A 13,116-nucleotide genomic window follows, 5' to 3' on the forward strand; every position below is an offset into this window, starting at 1 on the left:
TTACTGAAACACTTTGCAGGCGATTCTTCAAGTCACCGGTACAGGCATGTTTGTTAGCCAGGGTTGCGGGTCTTAGTGGTGGTTTGCACAGTCTGTCCCCCTGCAGGTCATTTTGAGGACATGAGAAATGGTCAACCAGCGGCAGCTCAGGGTTAGTTGACCTCTGACCATGACCACAGGGCACTACTGAGCAATTGTGCTCCAAATTTAGCCTTTTACTAGGCCTGGCAACCTTGTCGGTTTGAGAACCACAACTAACTGTTCTTAAGGCAGGCTCTTTTTGCTTTGAGTGAGTTTTCTGTTTTAGTTTCAGACATTTGGCAACAAGATGGCCAGGTTTGTGGCAAAAGAAACACAGCTTTGGTTTGCATCTTGAAACCACAGCTTTTTCAGCCTTTCTAGCTGCTCACTTCTAACTTTCCAAGACGTACTATGGCGCACAAGGATATCATGTCCTACAGCATTTGTTTCATGAGTTAGCTTAAACTCATCTGCCAGTATGGCAGCCTGCTGTAAAGTGGAAACCCTCTGTTCACTTAAATAACAAGCAACACACTCAGGCACTGCGTTCTTAAAGTCCTCTACCAGCACAAGCTCACGTAACGACCCCAAGTCGTTAACCTGGCTTGCAGAGCACCACCTATCCTATCAAAAAGCTTCGCCTTGTTCCTAGCGAAGTCAAGATAGGACTGACCCTGTGCCAACTCCAAACCTCGAAAATGCTGCCTATAGGCTTCAGGTACAAGTTCGTAGGCTTGGAGGACGGCACTTTTAATCTTTTCATAAACTAGGCCGTCCAGCCTACAGACCAGAACAAGCTTCCTGAGCCTTACCTGTGAATTTACACAGCAACATCACCCCCCACACGTCTTGAGGCCACTATAATGCAGCTGCTATGCTTTCAAACACACTGAAGAAGCTCTCAACACTGGATTCACAGAAAACTGGAACCAGGTGGATGTTATTGCTTACAAACGAGCTTCTAGACACCTGTGTACTGATAGCTGTATCATCCATTTTGGGGCCGGAGAAGGGTTAGAAAACACACCCTAATTAAGACACAACCACACCCCTCTGCCAACTCACTCAGAGACTACCCAATAATTAACCCATTAATGGTGAACTACACAACTTACTTTAACTGACCAACTCACCTCTTGCTGCATACACATTAACAAATACAACTTACCCAGTTCCTAAGCACACCAAACTCTACCTACCTATCTTCTGGAGCGTGCTGGGCTCGAGGCGACTTGAAAGGCAAAGCTTCAGCGACCGGAGCCCTGAATTGCCTACCCCCAACAGGGAACTTATCCCCGCCCAGGATTACTCCAAAGATAAGAAAGTCAAAATAATAAAAGAGTGGCCGAAGGAAGAACTTAAAGTGAAGCTCAGCTGGACACTCACCTAACTTAACTGGGAAGTTGTGGTTCTCAAAAGGTGACAAAGCAAGATAATCAAATCCAACTTGAAGCTCCCTTTTCAAATATCCCGGACGAGCTAAGGCAGGAGAGATGGTCGGACACGCCCACACAGACAACCTCAGGAGGCGGCCCTGCTAGTGCCGTAACAATTTCTCACATGATAATTTCTTCCAGTCTTCTTAATCTGCTGTCAACTCATGAAAAAATAATCTGTAATTTTTTGGAATCTAAACAAAAAATGTGCAAAGTAAAGACTTTACCTTTTACATTTTACTGAAAATATTGTGTTACAGTTTGAAATTTTTATGTTGTGACTTTCTTAAATGTTTAACTTGTTTCTCTGTGAATCAGCTGTTTTGCAATGACTCCACTCTTATGTTATAAAGAGCAGAGTTTTTATGTTTCTCTCCTAACTGGATCATTCTTATTGAACAGTTCCCGTTAAGCCCACTGTGACCCTGCAGCCACCTTGGCCTCAGATATACAGCGGTGAGACAGTCACTGTCAGATGTGAGATTCAGGGAGGTGAAGGAGCTCAGTGGACGTATGAATGGAGACCAGCCAAGTTAAACACACCTCCAACATCAGTGAATACAGAATCACAGTTACTGAGTCTGACAGTGGAGGATACAGCTGCCGGGGTAAAAGAAGCTTTTCCTGGACGAAGTGGAGTGACACATTAACTGTAGTATGTAAGTTGGACACATTTCACTCATTTTAATTTATACTACACAATGTTTCATCCAAAAACACAACAAAATACTTTGTATTTCAACAACACTACAGGTTTTGTTTTTAATCTTGTATCCAAAGTAGCATAAAACAGCGTTTAATTTAATTATAACAACATACAGTAATCATACAGTAAAGTTAAACACACCTCCAACATCCAGTGAATACAGAATCATCACAGTTACTGAATCTGACAGTGGAGGATACAGCTGCCGGGGCAGAAGGGACTATTTGTTAACATATTGGAGTAAAATTAATGGACTGACTGTATCATGTAAGTTGGAGATGTTCTGTACAGATAATTCGTTTTGTTAAAATAAGTGAAAACTCTCACTTTCTTGCAGATTTGTAGCTGATTCTTTTGTGCTGCTCACTAAATATTTTGGTTTCAGTTTGACACCAAAAAAAAACGTGAAAAACAACTTTTCACTCACAGTGAAGATAAAAAACATATCAGAGTAACTTCTCTGCTGTGCAGCTCTACAGAACAGGAAAACAGTCTGTGTTTGTCCCAGTTCGGTGATTTTTGTGTCACAGGTTTACGTGCTTACACAGGGACCTCCAGAGCCTTTTCAACAGTGCTGCGGACCTCGGGGGGAAAGCAGTGCTGTCTTTACTAGTGGGGAGAGTTACAAAGCTTTCTTCGTTATGAATTAGTGATACATGTTTTTATTAAACAATTAAAGATAAAACACCACAAACTCTAGTAGAGGACATAAAGTCAGAGATAGAAACTACAAGGAGCATTTAGTACAGGTAGAGCTCAGTGGCAGCACAACAAATTCTGGATCCTTTGCTTTTAGTTAGCATTTAGCATTAGTAGCGCATGCGGCGTCTGCTGTGAAAAGTCCTGTATGCTGCGCACTGTGACTCACAGCAATGTTTCTAACCTTAACACAAAGTCAGCACTGACTTTGTGTTAAACTAATCCTAAAATAATAATGGTATTTCTAACCACTGACATACCACAACTTTATCATTTCAACAGCTATCGAAAGTTAATGGACCTAGCTTGAATGGGATATTTATAGAGAGATCCTCCAGCTTTAAACTTTATTAGTGGTGTGTGGATCGATATTGAAATATCATTTCTTCTGATACCTGTAATTTATGTTCTAAAATCGATTCTCATATTAAATATTTTAGTACTTCGGAGTAAATTTGTAGTTTATCATTAACAGGAACACAGTGGAAACAAACTATATCATTCGGATTGTCTAAATTGGGAGGAACTACTTCCTCTTGTGCCTTTCATAGTCATATGCAAATACGGCTGTATAAATGCGTTGCAGCCTCTGGCGTGTGCACTCACAACAATGGCTGTTCATAAACAAAGTGATGTGTGGACGTATTTTACCTCCACAAAAAGCCAAGATGCAGTATTTGATACATGTGGCAAGACAGTGAGGTTTTGTGGTAACACCACTAACCTCGTCAAACACATCAGAGTAAATCATATCACAGAATATTAAGAGCGTATGTTGAGGCAAACTGAAGAGGAGGAGAGGGACAGGTGCTGCTAGGGCGAGACAGACGTCTCTCGCGGAGTCCTTTAGTGCTTCAGGCAGCAACATGCTCAAATAGCACAACTTCAAGTTTTTTTTATTTCTATGTGATTATTCTGCAATATTAAGCAATAAGTACAAGTAGTCTGACGTCCTGTAATCATTATGAAGGTATATGATTTCAATTACATAATACAATTAAATATTGTATTATGAAATACAATGAAACATTAAGTTTTTGTACAAACTATCAGTATCGGATCAGTATCGTCGATACCACCCTGAATTTTACTTGGTATCAGATCGGAAAGGAAATCAGTGGTATCGCACATCACTAAACTGTATTAGCCTTCCAGGACCTGAAGCTCAGTAAAGCACCCCAAGCAGCCAAACCCATCTGTTTTCTGATTGGATCGTTACATTTGTGATTGATATGACATTAACCAATCAGCTGAAAGGAAGAAAAATCAGGTCAAAATTACTGTGTGTAGTATAAAATCACAAATAGTTTTGCTTTGTATCAGTAAGCAGACCTAAACAAAAATTGTAACTCGTGTAAATATTTTTATACAAACACAAATCTTTTTTACACACACACACACACACACACACACACATTCTCATCTGTAGATGCACAAACATACAATTTTCACATATTTTGATTTACAAGGTTACAAAACCAAACTCAGTTCACAAATACGGATTTGATTTACAAGTACAAAATATTTATGACCACAATTTGAGCCCGTACATGTTGTCCATTATTGAAATGAATCTTAGAGGTTTCAGGTTTGAGTTAAAGAGTCTGGTCTCATGAACAACACACACTGCATGTTTTTCACTTAATGAACTATGAACTGCAGACGACAATATGGACTCATTTTATTGGACGCGGTGTTCTGGGAATCCATCCTACCTGACAAACCATCCTACCATCCTTGTTTCTGCGCATGCGCACAACACGAAATTAAGTGGTGAACCATCCTGCCTTTGTGAATATTAGCCAGAAAAATACTCTGACGGGTAAAATGAAGTGCCAAACCGTCCTAGCTTTATAATTATGAGCTACAAGCATACTCTGATGGGCAAAGTTAAGTGGCAAACCATCATACCAACTTAAATTTGTGCTGGAATTACTCTGTGACAGCAGAAATGTGCATAAACTACTTACGGTAGGACGGTTTGTCAAAGTAGGATGGTTTGTCAGAACACGCTGGTCTGTTAATTCAGGTTAGGACTGGGCGATATGGCCAAAAATCCATATCATGGTATAATTTGAAGCATGTGCGGTAACGTTAAATATATCGCGATATATTATTTTCTTCTGTATACTGTATTTTACACACTATTAAAATCCTTTAATTTTCTCAGAAATCAACAGTGCGCCTTATATATGAATTCTGGCTGTGCTTACTGACCTCGAACCGATTTTATGTGGTCCACAGCGCTCAAACATCTGTCAAAAAATGGTAAGCTACGAAGCCGCATTGCTTGGTGGATTGTCGGAGCATTACTGCCGTAGTCAGGAGCCTCGCAGAATAATCTGGTTCCAAACCTCCGTCCACTTCAGGTCCCAAAGTCAAACGAACCCTGCAGCATCACTGAGAGTTAAAAACTGTCTAAATTGTATCATCTTTAATAAAATGATCAGTGTTACTGCTTTACCAGGTGTAACAGTTACGTTTAACATCCAGGCATTGATGAAAACAAAATGTATTAAATTTAACAAAGTTAGAAGTTAGCAGGAAGTTAGCTCGCTATTTTCGAGTTCTCTCTGACTGTCTCCTTGGTGCTTCCTTGTCCTCGTCGTCTGTTAGCTTCGTCTCCATTTTCATCATAATAATTTACCATCTCTGTGCAAGTCTGCAAATTTCTAACCTTAATTACTGGGAGAATAATGAATGATGCTTACAGTGAGTAAAAAGAAAACTGACTGCATTCTTTGGACAGAGATTCACTTTTAATGTTTATGTTTAATGTAATACAGACACATAAAAATACACTCCAAAAACAGAAGAGTCCTTGAAATGTACAAAATATTGATTAAAAAAAATTATAAAAATTGGGGCAACTTTGCCTGTGGTACAATGTATACAATGTATGAAAGAAATCTTTACTGCAGATATTAATTTGACTAATTTACTAATACTAATTTTGTGTTGTAAGATTTATGAGTTTCATGCTTTCATAGTGATACTTGGGAGAGCTTGACATTTTTCTCAGGTGGTACACACTGTAAAAAGTTTAAGAAACACTGATAAGTGTATGTGTGCTTGTGGAAAACATTTAAAGCTGCAGTACAGAATCTTTGAAATAAGCTTAAAACATCTTTAGAATATAAACAGAGCATCTGCTTCTCTTTACAGCTCCTCACTCCACCAGGGCTCCGTTTGGCACTTTCTGATAGTGCACAAATGTGATGTACGTACTGCGGCAGTCACTCAACTAGATGGTCCAAAAGTTGGCCCAATCTATTATTACCTGAGGTTTTAGTAGAGTTGTGACTGAAACACATAAAAATATATCATTAATTTTAATCTCCCCAATCAATGATAATGTTATGTTCAAAAAATGTTTCAACACAGTTTGTTTTGCAGATTCTGTATAACAGCTTTAATATCAGGAGAACACAACTTCCAGATTGTATGAGTAAAATCAGGTTTTTTCTCTTCATCAGTTTAACAGTTTCTGTTTTGCTGTCACTGTTCCCTGCCTGTTTTCTTACCTGGTTCTTCCTGACCTTCTACTTTCTCCTCATGTTCCCCTCTTTCCTCTCTCCCTCTTTGGACTGACAATCATACACAAATAGATTCAATTAGATTAAAAAATTACATTAATATGAAAAAAATACTATTAAGATCACTAACAAGAAGTCCTCTCTCAGTGTACTTTCAACCAAAAGGCAAATAACCAAACCACATGAACATCTAATAAAAGATATAAATATTGAAACACTGATCCAACATTATTCTTGATTGATGGATCATTTGATTTTACACTTGTACCTGAATGTGGCTCCTTTTTTTGTTGAAAACGTCCTAATATCCATTATGAACCTGGCTGTCTCTCTGTACACACACACACACACACACACACACACACACACATACACATACACATTCTTACTTACATACAGAAGTTCACACATATACATACAATGCCTATGTCTTAGAACCAAGTGGGCGTTACTTTGCTATGACGTGTTTTGTGTGAACTGTCTCGCAATAAAAAGGCAGCAGGAGGAGGTCAGAGTCGGGGTCATTTTCGTGTTAGACACAGATGATACCTCCCTTGCAAGTGAAAACGATCGATCGCTGTTGCCTTGTTTTTCTTTCACGGGAATAAGTCCTGGAGTCAGCGGGGTCTGACTTTAGACCCAACATTTATTTGGTCCTCCGAGCCGGAGCCTAAAACATCACATCCACCGCGAGGAGAGGGAGAGGACGCCACCGCAACGTGATTGACGGAAAGCCCCGGTGCTACTTTGTCACCAGGCCGGGAAGTTTGCGTCTGGGCTCCCCTCGGGATGGATGGCGATTGACGGGATACCGAGACTCTTCCCGTGAACGAAAACAACACGAACAGTGAGTACAGAAGGCCTTAGAGAGCGGCTACGTGACCCTGCGTTGAGCGCAGGTACGGGAGCGCTGGTCACGAGAGCGCACGTGGACCCAAAACAATAGAGAGCCCGATATCATAAGAGAGCCTATGAACCTGGCTGTCTCTCTGTACACACACACACACACACACACACACACAACAGGAGTTATAAGGTTAATGGGCACCCAGTCAGTTAGCTAGTTAGTATCCATTTCAAACAGGACAGTGGTAACAACAGCAGGCTACAGACAATTTTAAGTTTTAGATTTTAAATAGGCTGTATACATTTCAATGGGAGCAGCAGGACGGTCAAATGTCGCTGATTTTACTACAGAGCAGGACGGATTGTAGGGTAGCAAACATCGTCAGGAAACACGTTTTCAACACTGCAGGTTACCTGGTGTAATGTTTTTCAGCTAAAAAGAAACATGGCCTGACTCCTACCTAACTATATAAAGAGTAACTGATGGTTAAATGCAGCTAATATGTCCTGTTTTAAGCCAGACACTCACACCTCCGCTCCGCTGTGTCTCAGCCACCATCGGTTTGGCAGAAAGGGCGCTAGAGTCAGAGTAGGGGAGAGGCGAGCTGGAACAAACCATTTTGGGAGAGGGGGGGTATCTATACTTTTGTTGTTAAAATATTACGTCTCAACCAAGTACTGTATGGTTTTTATATTTTTAGTAGTGTGTCAAACAAACAGCAAATATTGTAAAAAAAAAAAAAAAAAGGAAAAGGAAATTTTGCTTCAGCACCCCCAGAAATTGGCTAAAAAAGGCCCTGCTACCGACTAATTTTCCCTGTATCTCATTTGTATGAATTAAAAAGAGTAAAATCAATTTCCTCTAAGTGTTATATTTTTTCTTTAGATATCATCTATACAGTTCTTACTGGCCAATAGGGATGGGTATCATTTAGGTTTTATCCGGTGCCAAACCTTTACTTTTGAAACCTGCCGGTGCTTAAACGTAAATATTTTAATTTTTTTGTCAGAACCCATATCGGTACCCATCCCTACTGGCCAATACCAATATACCAACGACAAAAATACATTTCAGTGCAAATCGAATAAACCATAAAAAGTGTTTCAAATGGTGAGTTAGTTAAAACCTCACATGTAAGCTATGGCGTTATTTTTGTGCCACTATTTTAAGCACACGTATAAAAGATTTTTGCAAGTGCAAGTGTTGCATTTGGAAGAGAAATTTATTTTGAGCGAAGATAAGCTAAATTTGAATGAACAAAGATTTATTGCTGCTTCATTTCAGTGTTTGCAATTATCCATATCCATAATTTTGCAATTGTCCATATACACACACAACAGCAGCCCTTCTCGCTCAGTTTGTGCATTTGCTCTTGCTCAGATCGCGGACCTGCTTGCAATGTGTTGCTTGCGCTCTCAACATTTCTACCCCTGCACGTTCAACTCTTTCTGTATGCTTTTATATTTGTGCCACAAAACCAACCAATCACAGACTTGGATGCAAAAAATTCTGATTGGCTGTTTTGGTCTCCAATCAGCTCACTAGCTGCTGTAGCTAAACCCAGGCAAATATCCCAGAATGCATTTCATCCAAAACTCAAACGAGGCAGTGGCAGAAGAACGCAGAGTGGCGGAGTTTAAGATATTGACTGGGAATGAGCTACAAAAAACGATGTGCCGGGAGCCTTGACCAGCCGGTCAGCTGGTGGGTAACAGGCATCTCTGAAAACGTTAGAGCACTGTTGCAAATATGTGACGTCTTAATAAATCGAGCAGATGTTTGAAGTTTACACAGCACCATTCTCGCCTGAAAATATCTCAAAAGTTTGTTTTGTGATCCAGAAAGAGTAATATTTCACTGCCTCGTTTGAGTTTTGGACGAAATGCATTCTGGGATATTGCATTTCGTTATTTCGAGCTGATTGAAGAACAAAACAGCCAATCAGAATATTTTGCATCCAAGTCTGTGATTGGCTGGTTTTGTGGCACAAATATATCGAAGTTGAATGCACAGGGGCAGAAATGTTGAGAAGCGTAAGCAACACATTGCGAGCAAACGCAAATGCAAAAACAGAGCAAAAGGGGGCTGCTATTGTGTGTGTGTGTGTGTGTGTGTGTGTATAATTGCAAACACTGAAATACATTTTTGCACGCAGCAATTAATTTTGTTCACTCAAATTTACCTTTTCTTTCCTCAAAATCAAATTCTCCTCAAAATGCAACACTTGCGCCTGCAAAGGTAGCACATGTGGGTACACTAGCATACTTTTCACAGGGCTAACACATCTAAGACATCGTTAACAGCTTCTACAATCACATAGAAGCTGTTTTATAAAGTTTTATAAATTTGATAAGTTAGAAACGGGACTGTGAATTTGATGCAGTGTGAAAAAAAATGCACAGAATTAAATTATTTTTCAAGAATAATTAAATAGATTCAACATCTTTCTTCAACAGAACTGCAGACTGCACAGATGGTATCTTCCCAAAGGAAAAAGTACTATAGCTTACTAGGGTATATTAGACTTAACAGTTACTATATACAGTAATGGACTTCTATATATTTTACATCAGATTAAAACTTTGGGTGTAAGATTCAGATAATTATTTATTAAAAGCTAGACATTTTAAATGAGAATAAGAAAGAAAAGTATGTCTTTGTGCCCCCTTTTCCCTGTTCATGCCCTATCCGCCCCCCTGGCTAAACTTTGCTAGATCCGCCCCTGCACAGTTACCAGCCGTCAGCTACGTAGAAAAGGATCCTGGTGTAGAAAGTAATATAAAATAAATTCTAACAACAGCTTATCAAGCTTAAACGTGCTGCTGTTGTTCAGCCGCTGGTTTCCTCTTTCTGGTGCAAAGTGGGCCAAAAACAAAGAAGAGAGACGGACTCGCGACAGAAAAGCCGATCAGCTGATCATTAATCAGTTTCATGATTGAAGTAGCAGCAGGAGAGGGAGGGAGAGAGAAGAGGCAGTCGCTACATATATCGGTTGTTAAGCTTAACGTGGGAATGCTTTACAAACATTCAGAGATGAACTTACACACTTGCTTTACTTCTCTCTGGGATAACTTCATCGGAGATGAAATGCTGGTTTGGTAGCGAGGCTACAAATACACACAGCCGCTCTATCACATGAGCACACTGCTGCAACGTGCTACAGTTATGAGGCGAGTTACGCCATGTCGCAAGTTTTGTGAGGTGCTTTTTTGATATTTAATGGATCGGATTACATTTTTTATTTCTCTCCGATATCCGATCCAGTAATTTACGTCAGTATGGGACCGATACCGATACGTAATATCGGATCGGTCCATCTCTACTGTGAATCACAATTTAATTTGCACAATTCGAGACTCACCAGAGTTCATGTATTTCTCACACAATACATTAACTCTGTAGCTCAACACGTTACAGGATTGCAAGTTCCACATGGTACATGGACTGGTTCTTTCTACTCTCCTGGAGTTCTCAAAGCGCTCTATACAACACACCCATTCACACAAGCACTACTATCTATATGTTAAGTGCTTTCTAACTATCAATCATACGCATTCATACGCCATAAGTATCTTGCCCAAGGATATTTGGCATGCAAACTAGGGACCCAGGGATCGAACCACCAACCTCCGATCAGCAGCTGACCCGCTCTACCTCCTGAGCTACAGCCACCCCACCACAGCAGTTTCGTGCATCTGCAAAACAAAATCAGTGCTCAAAACTACGTTTCATGGAGTTCTTTTACCCTTTTAAGACAGTGCAATATACAGAGAAATTTACCTTGCTGCGTGCAGAGAGCTGCAGTGAAAGAAAGTTAACATGAGCAGTGCAGCGGTGCATTCACGGTACATGGAAAAACTCACTACTTCACTAAAGATAAAACAAATTAAAATAAAAATAAATACCAACCAATAACCAATAATACATACCAGGACCAGGGTGAACTTTGAACTTGTAGGTGGGAAACAGAAGACACGGAAATATACAACCAGTTTCCAGTTTACATTAATTATGCATCCGAAAACCAGAATAAAATATTTCAATAAAATTAAACAACAATATGTAAAAATATCTCTCTCTGTCTAGTTCAGGTTAGTTTGAACTCTTATCTGTGTTAACTACAAGTTAACCTGTGTTAGCTCCTACAGGGTTAACCAGCTTTCTTTCAGCTGCTCTTCAAACTTTGATCAATTTAAGTCGACTCAGTTCACTCACTAGACCTGCAGAGTGGCTGGTTAGTTATAATCAGTAACACAGTGAGTTACCAGTACAACACCAACACTATGAATGGAATTACAACACTGAAAGCACAAAATCAGCTGTCCACAGATTTACAGAGAAAACCTTTCACAGTCACAGTCTGGTGTGGAATCAGTTCTTGGATTAAGTCCTCTGTGTGTCGCAGTAACAGAGATTATGGTGGAGTCCTACCACAGTTCAGAAGTGTGAGTCAGTTTCCTGATCTCTGGAATATGAGTTGATCCAGCAGGAACAGAAGATTTTAGTGGAAGTTCAGATCTCCTAGGCTTGGATCACCATCGAGGTTCAACAGTCTCAGATTTCAGTTCCGAGATCTGAACTCGGCTAATAAACCTGATCTGTTTTGCAACACAAACACTGAAGTCTTATTCCAGCATTCCTAACAGCTCAGCTGGAAATCACATCCAAACTGCCTCCTGTAATGGCAGCGGTGAAGTTCACCGTGCTTATTATTGTGGCCTAAAGACATCTGTGCGACAGGAAATGTCAGCTTCCACAGCAAAAGAATATAAAACACACTTACTAGGTCTCATCTTATCTATCAGAGGCTTCAACATCAGATTGAGTAAAGAAACAAGGACATAACATGTAATTAACTGTAAATACACACAAGTACATATTTTAAAAAGTCACTGTTCTCATCAAAACAAAATGCAGAATAGAATCATGTGTGACACAGTTTGTTTTATCTTCACCATTAAGGTTTCATGATATTTGATTATTTACATATTTCCATGCAGTTCTTTAAATTGTTCTGATTCAGTCATTTTTACTTTTATGTTCTTGTTCTAAACTGAACTGCAGCGAAACCAAAGGCTGAACTGAGAGCTGATAGGACAGCTGTTCCAGTAGGGGCAGTGTGACCCTGACCTGCTCTGTGAGCCCATCATCATCATCATCATCATCATCATCTGGATGGAAATACTACTGGTACAGAGATGGGAAATCTTATGAAGCTTTGACAAATGGACTAATCAGTGTCTCAGAGGGAGGACTCTACAGCTGCAGAGGAGGAAGAGGAGAACCAGTTTACTACACAGAGGACAGTGAGTCAGTCAGGATTGACACAACTGGTGAGTTTAAATGTAACTTCCTACAAAGCACTACATCTGATGGTAACTGAACCTTTTGTCTTTCACGTGTTTTTATTGTACTTTCTTGAACATTAACAGTGTCAAACAGGCCTGTTGTGACTCTGTATCCAAACTGGTCTGAGATATACAGAGGAGAGACGATCACTGTCAGATGTGAGATCCATGGAGGAGACACTGAGTGGGATATGAGTGGGAAACAAACAGCACCATAAAACCTCCAAATCAAACTGAATACAGGATTAGATCTGCTTCATCATCCAACAGTGGAAACTATCGCTGTAAGGGCAGAATGAAAAGTTCACAGAATAACACAAATGAGTGGAGTGATTCAGTCACACTGACAGTTTCTGACAGTAAGTCATATTTGCTTTAAGCTGTTTGAACACTTTGTAAAATGTGTTTCTGTTCATATAGACTGAGATTATTATTCTTTGTATAAACTGAGCTCACTGTTCAGAGACTGTACTACATGTTCACTGAGAGAAAATCTTTGTTGAACAGATAAACCCCGTCCTGT

The 13,116-nt window shown here is 39.9% G+C and overlaps 1 long non-coding RNA gene across 1 annotated transcript; it reads left to right on the plus strand.

The window, feature by feature from the left end:
- Positions 1–2,009: 2,009 nt before the first annotated feature.
- LOC109200753 (uncharacterized) lies at positions 2,010–12,773 on the plus strand. Its single transcript, XR_002060885.2, has 3 exons — positions 2,010–2,116; positions 12,310–12,578; positions 12,678–12,773. It is a non-coding gene; the product is annotated as an uncharacterized LOC109200753 (long non-coding RNA).
- Positions 12,774–13,116: the final 343 nt, after the last annotated feature.

The sequence above is a fragment of the Oreochromis niloticus genome, unplaced genomic scaffold, assembly GCF_001858045.2.
Source record: "Oreochromis niloticus isolate F11D_XX unplaced genomic scaffold, O_niloticus_UMD_NMBU tig00001133_pilon, whole genome shotgun sequence".
Classification (NCBI taxonomy): Eukaryota; Metazoa; Chordata; class Actinopteri; order Cichliformes; family Cichlidae; genus Oreochromis; species Oreochromis niloticus.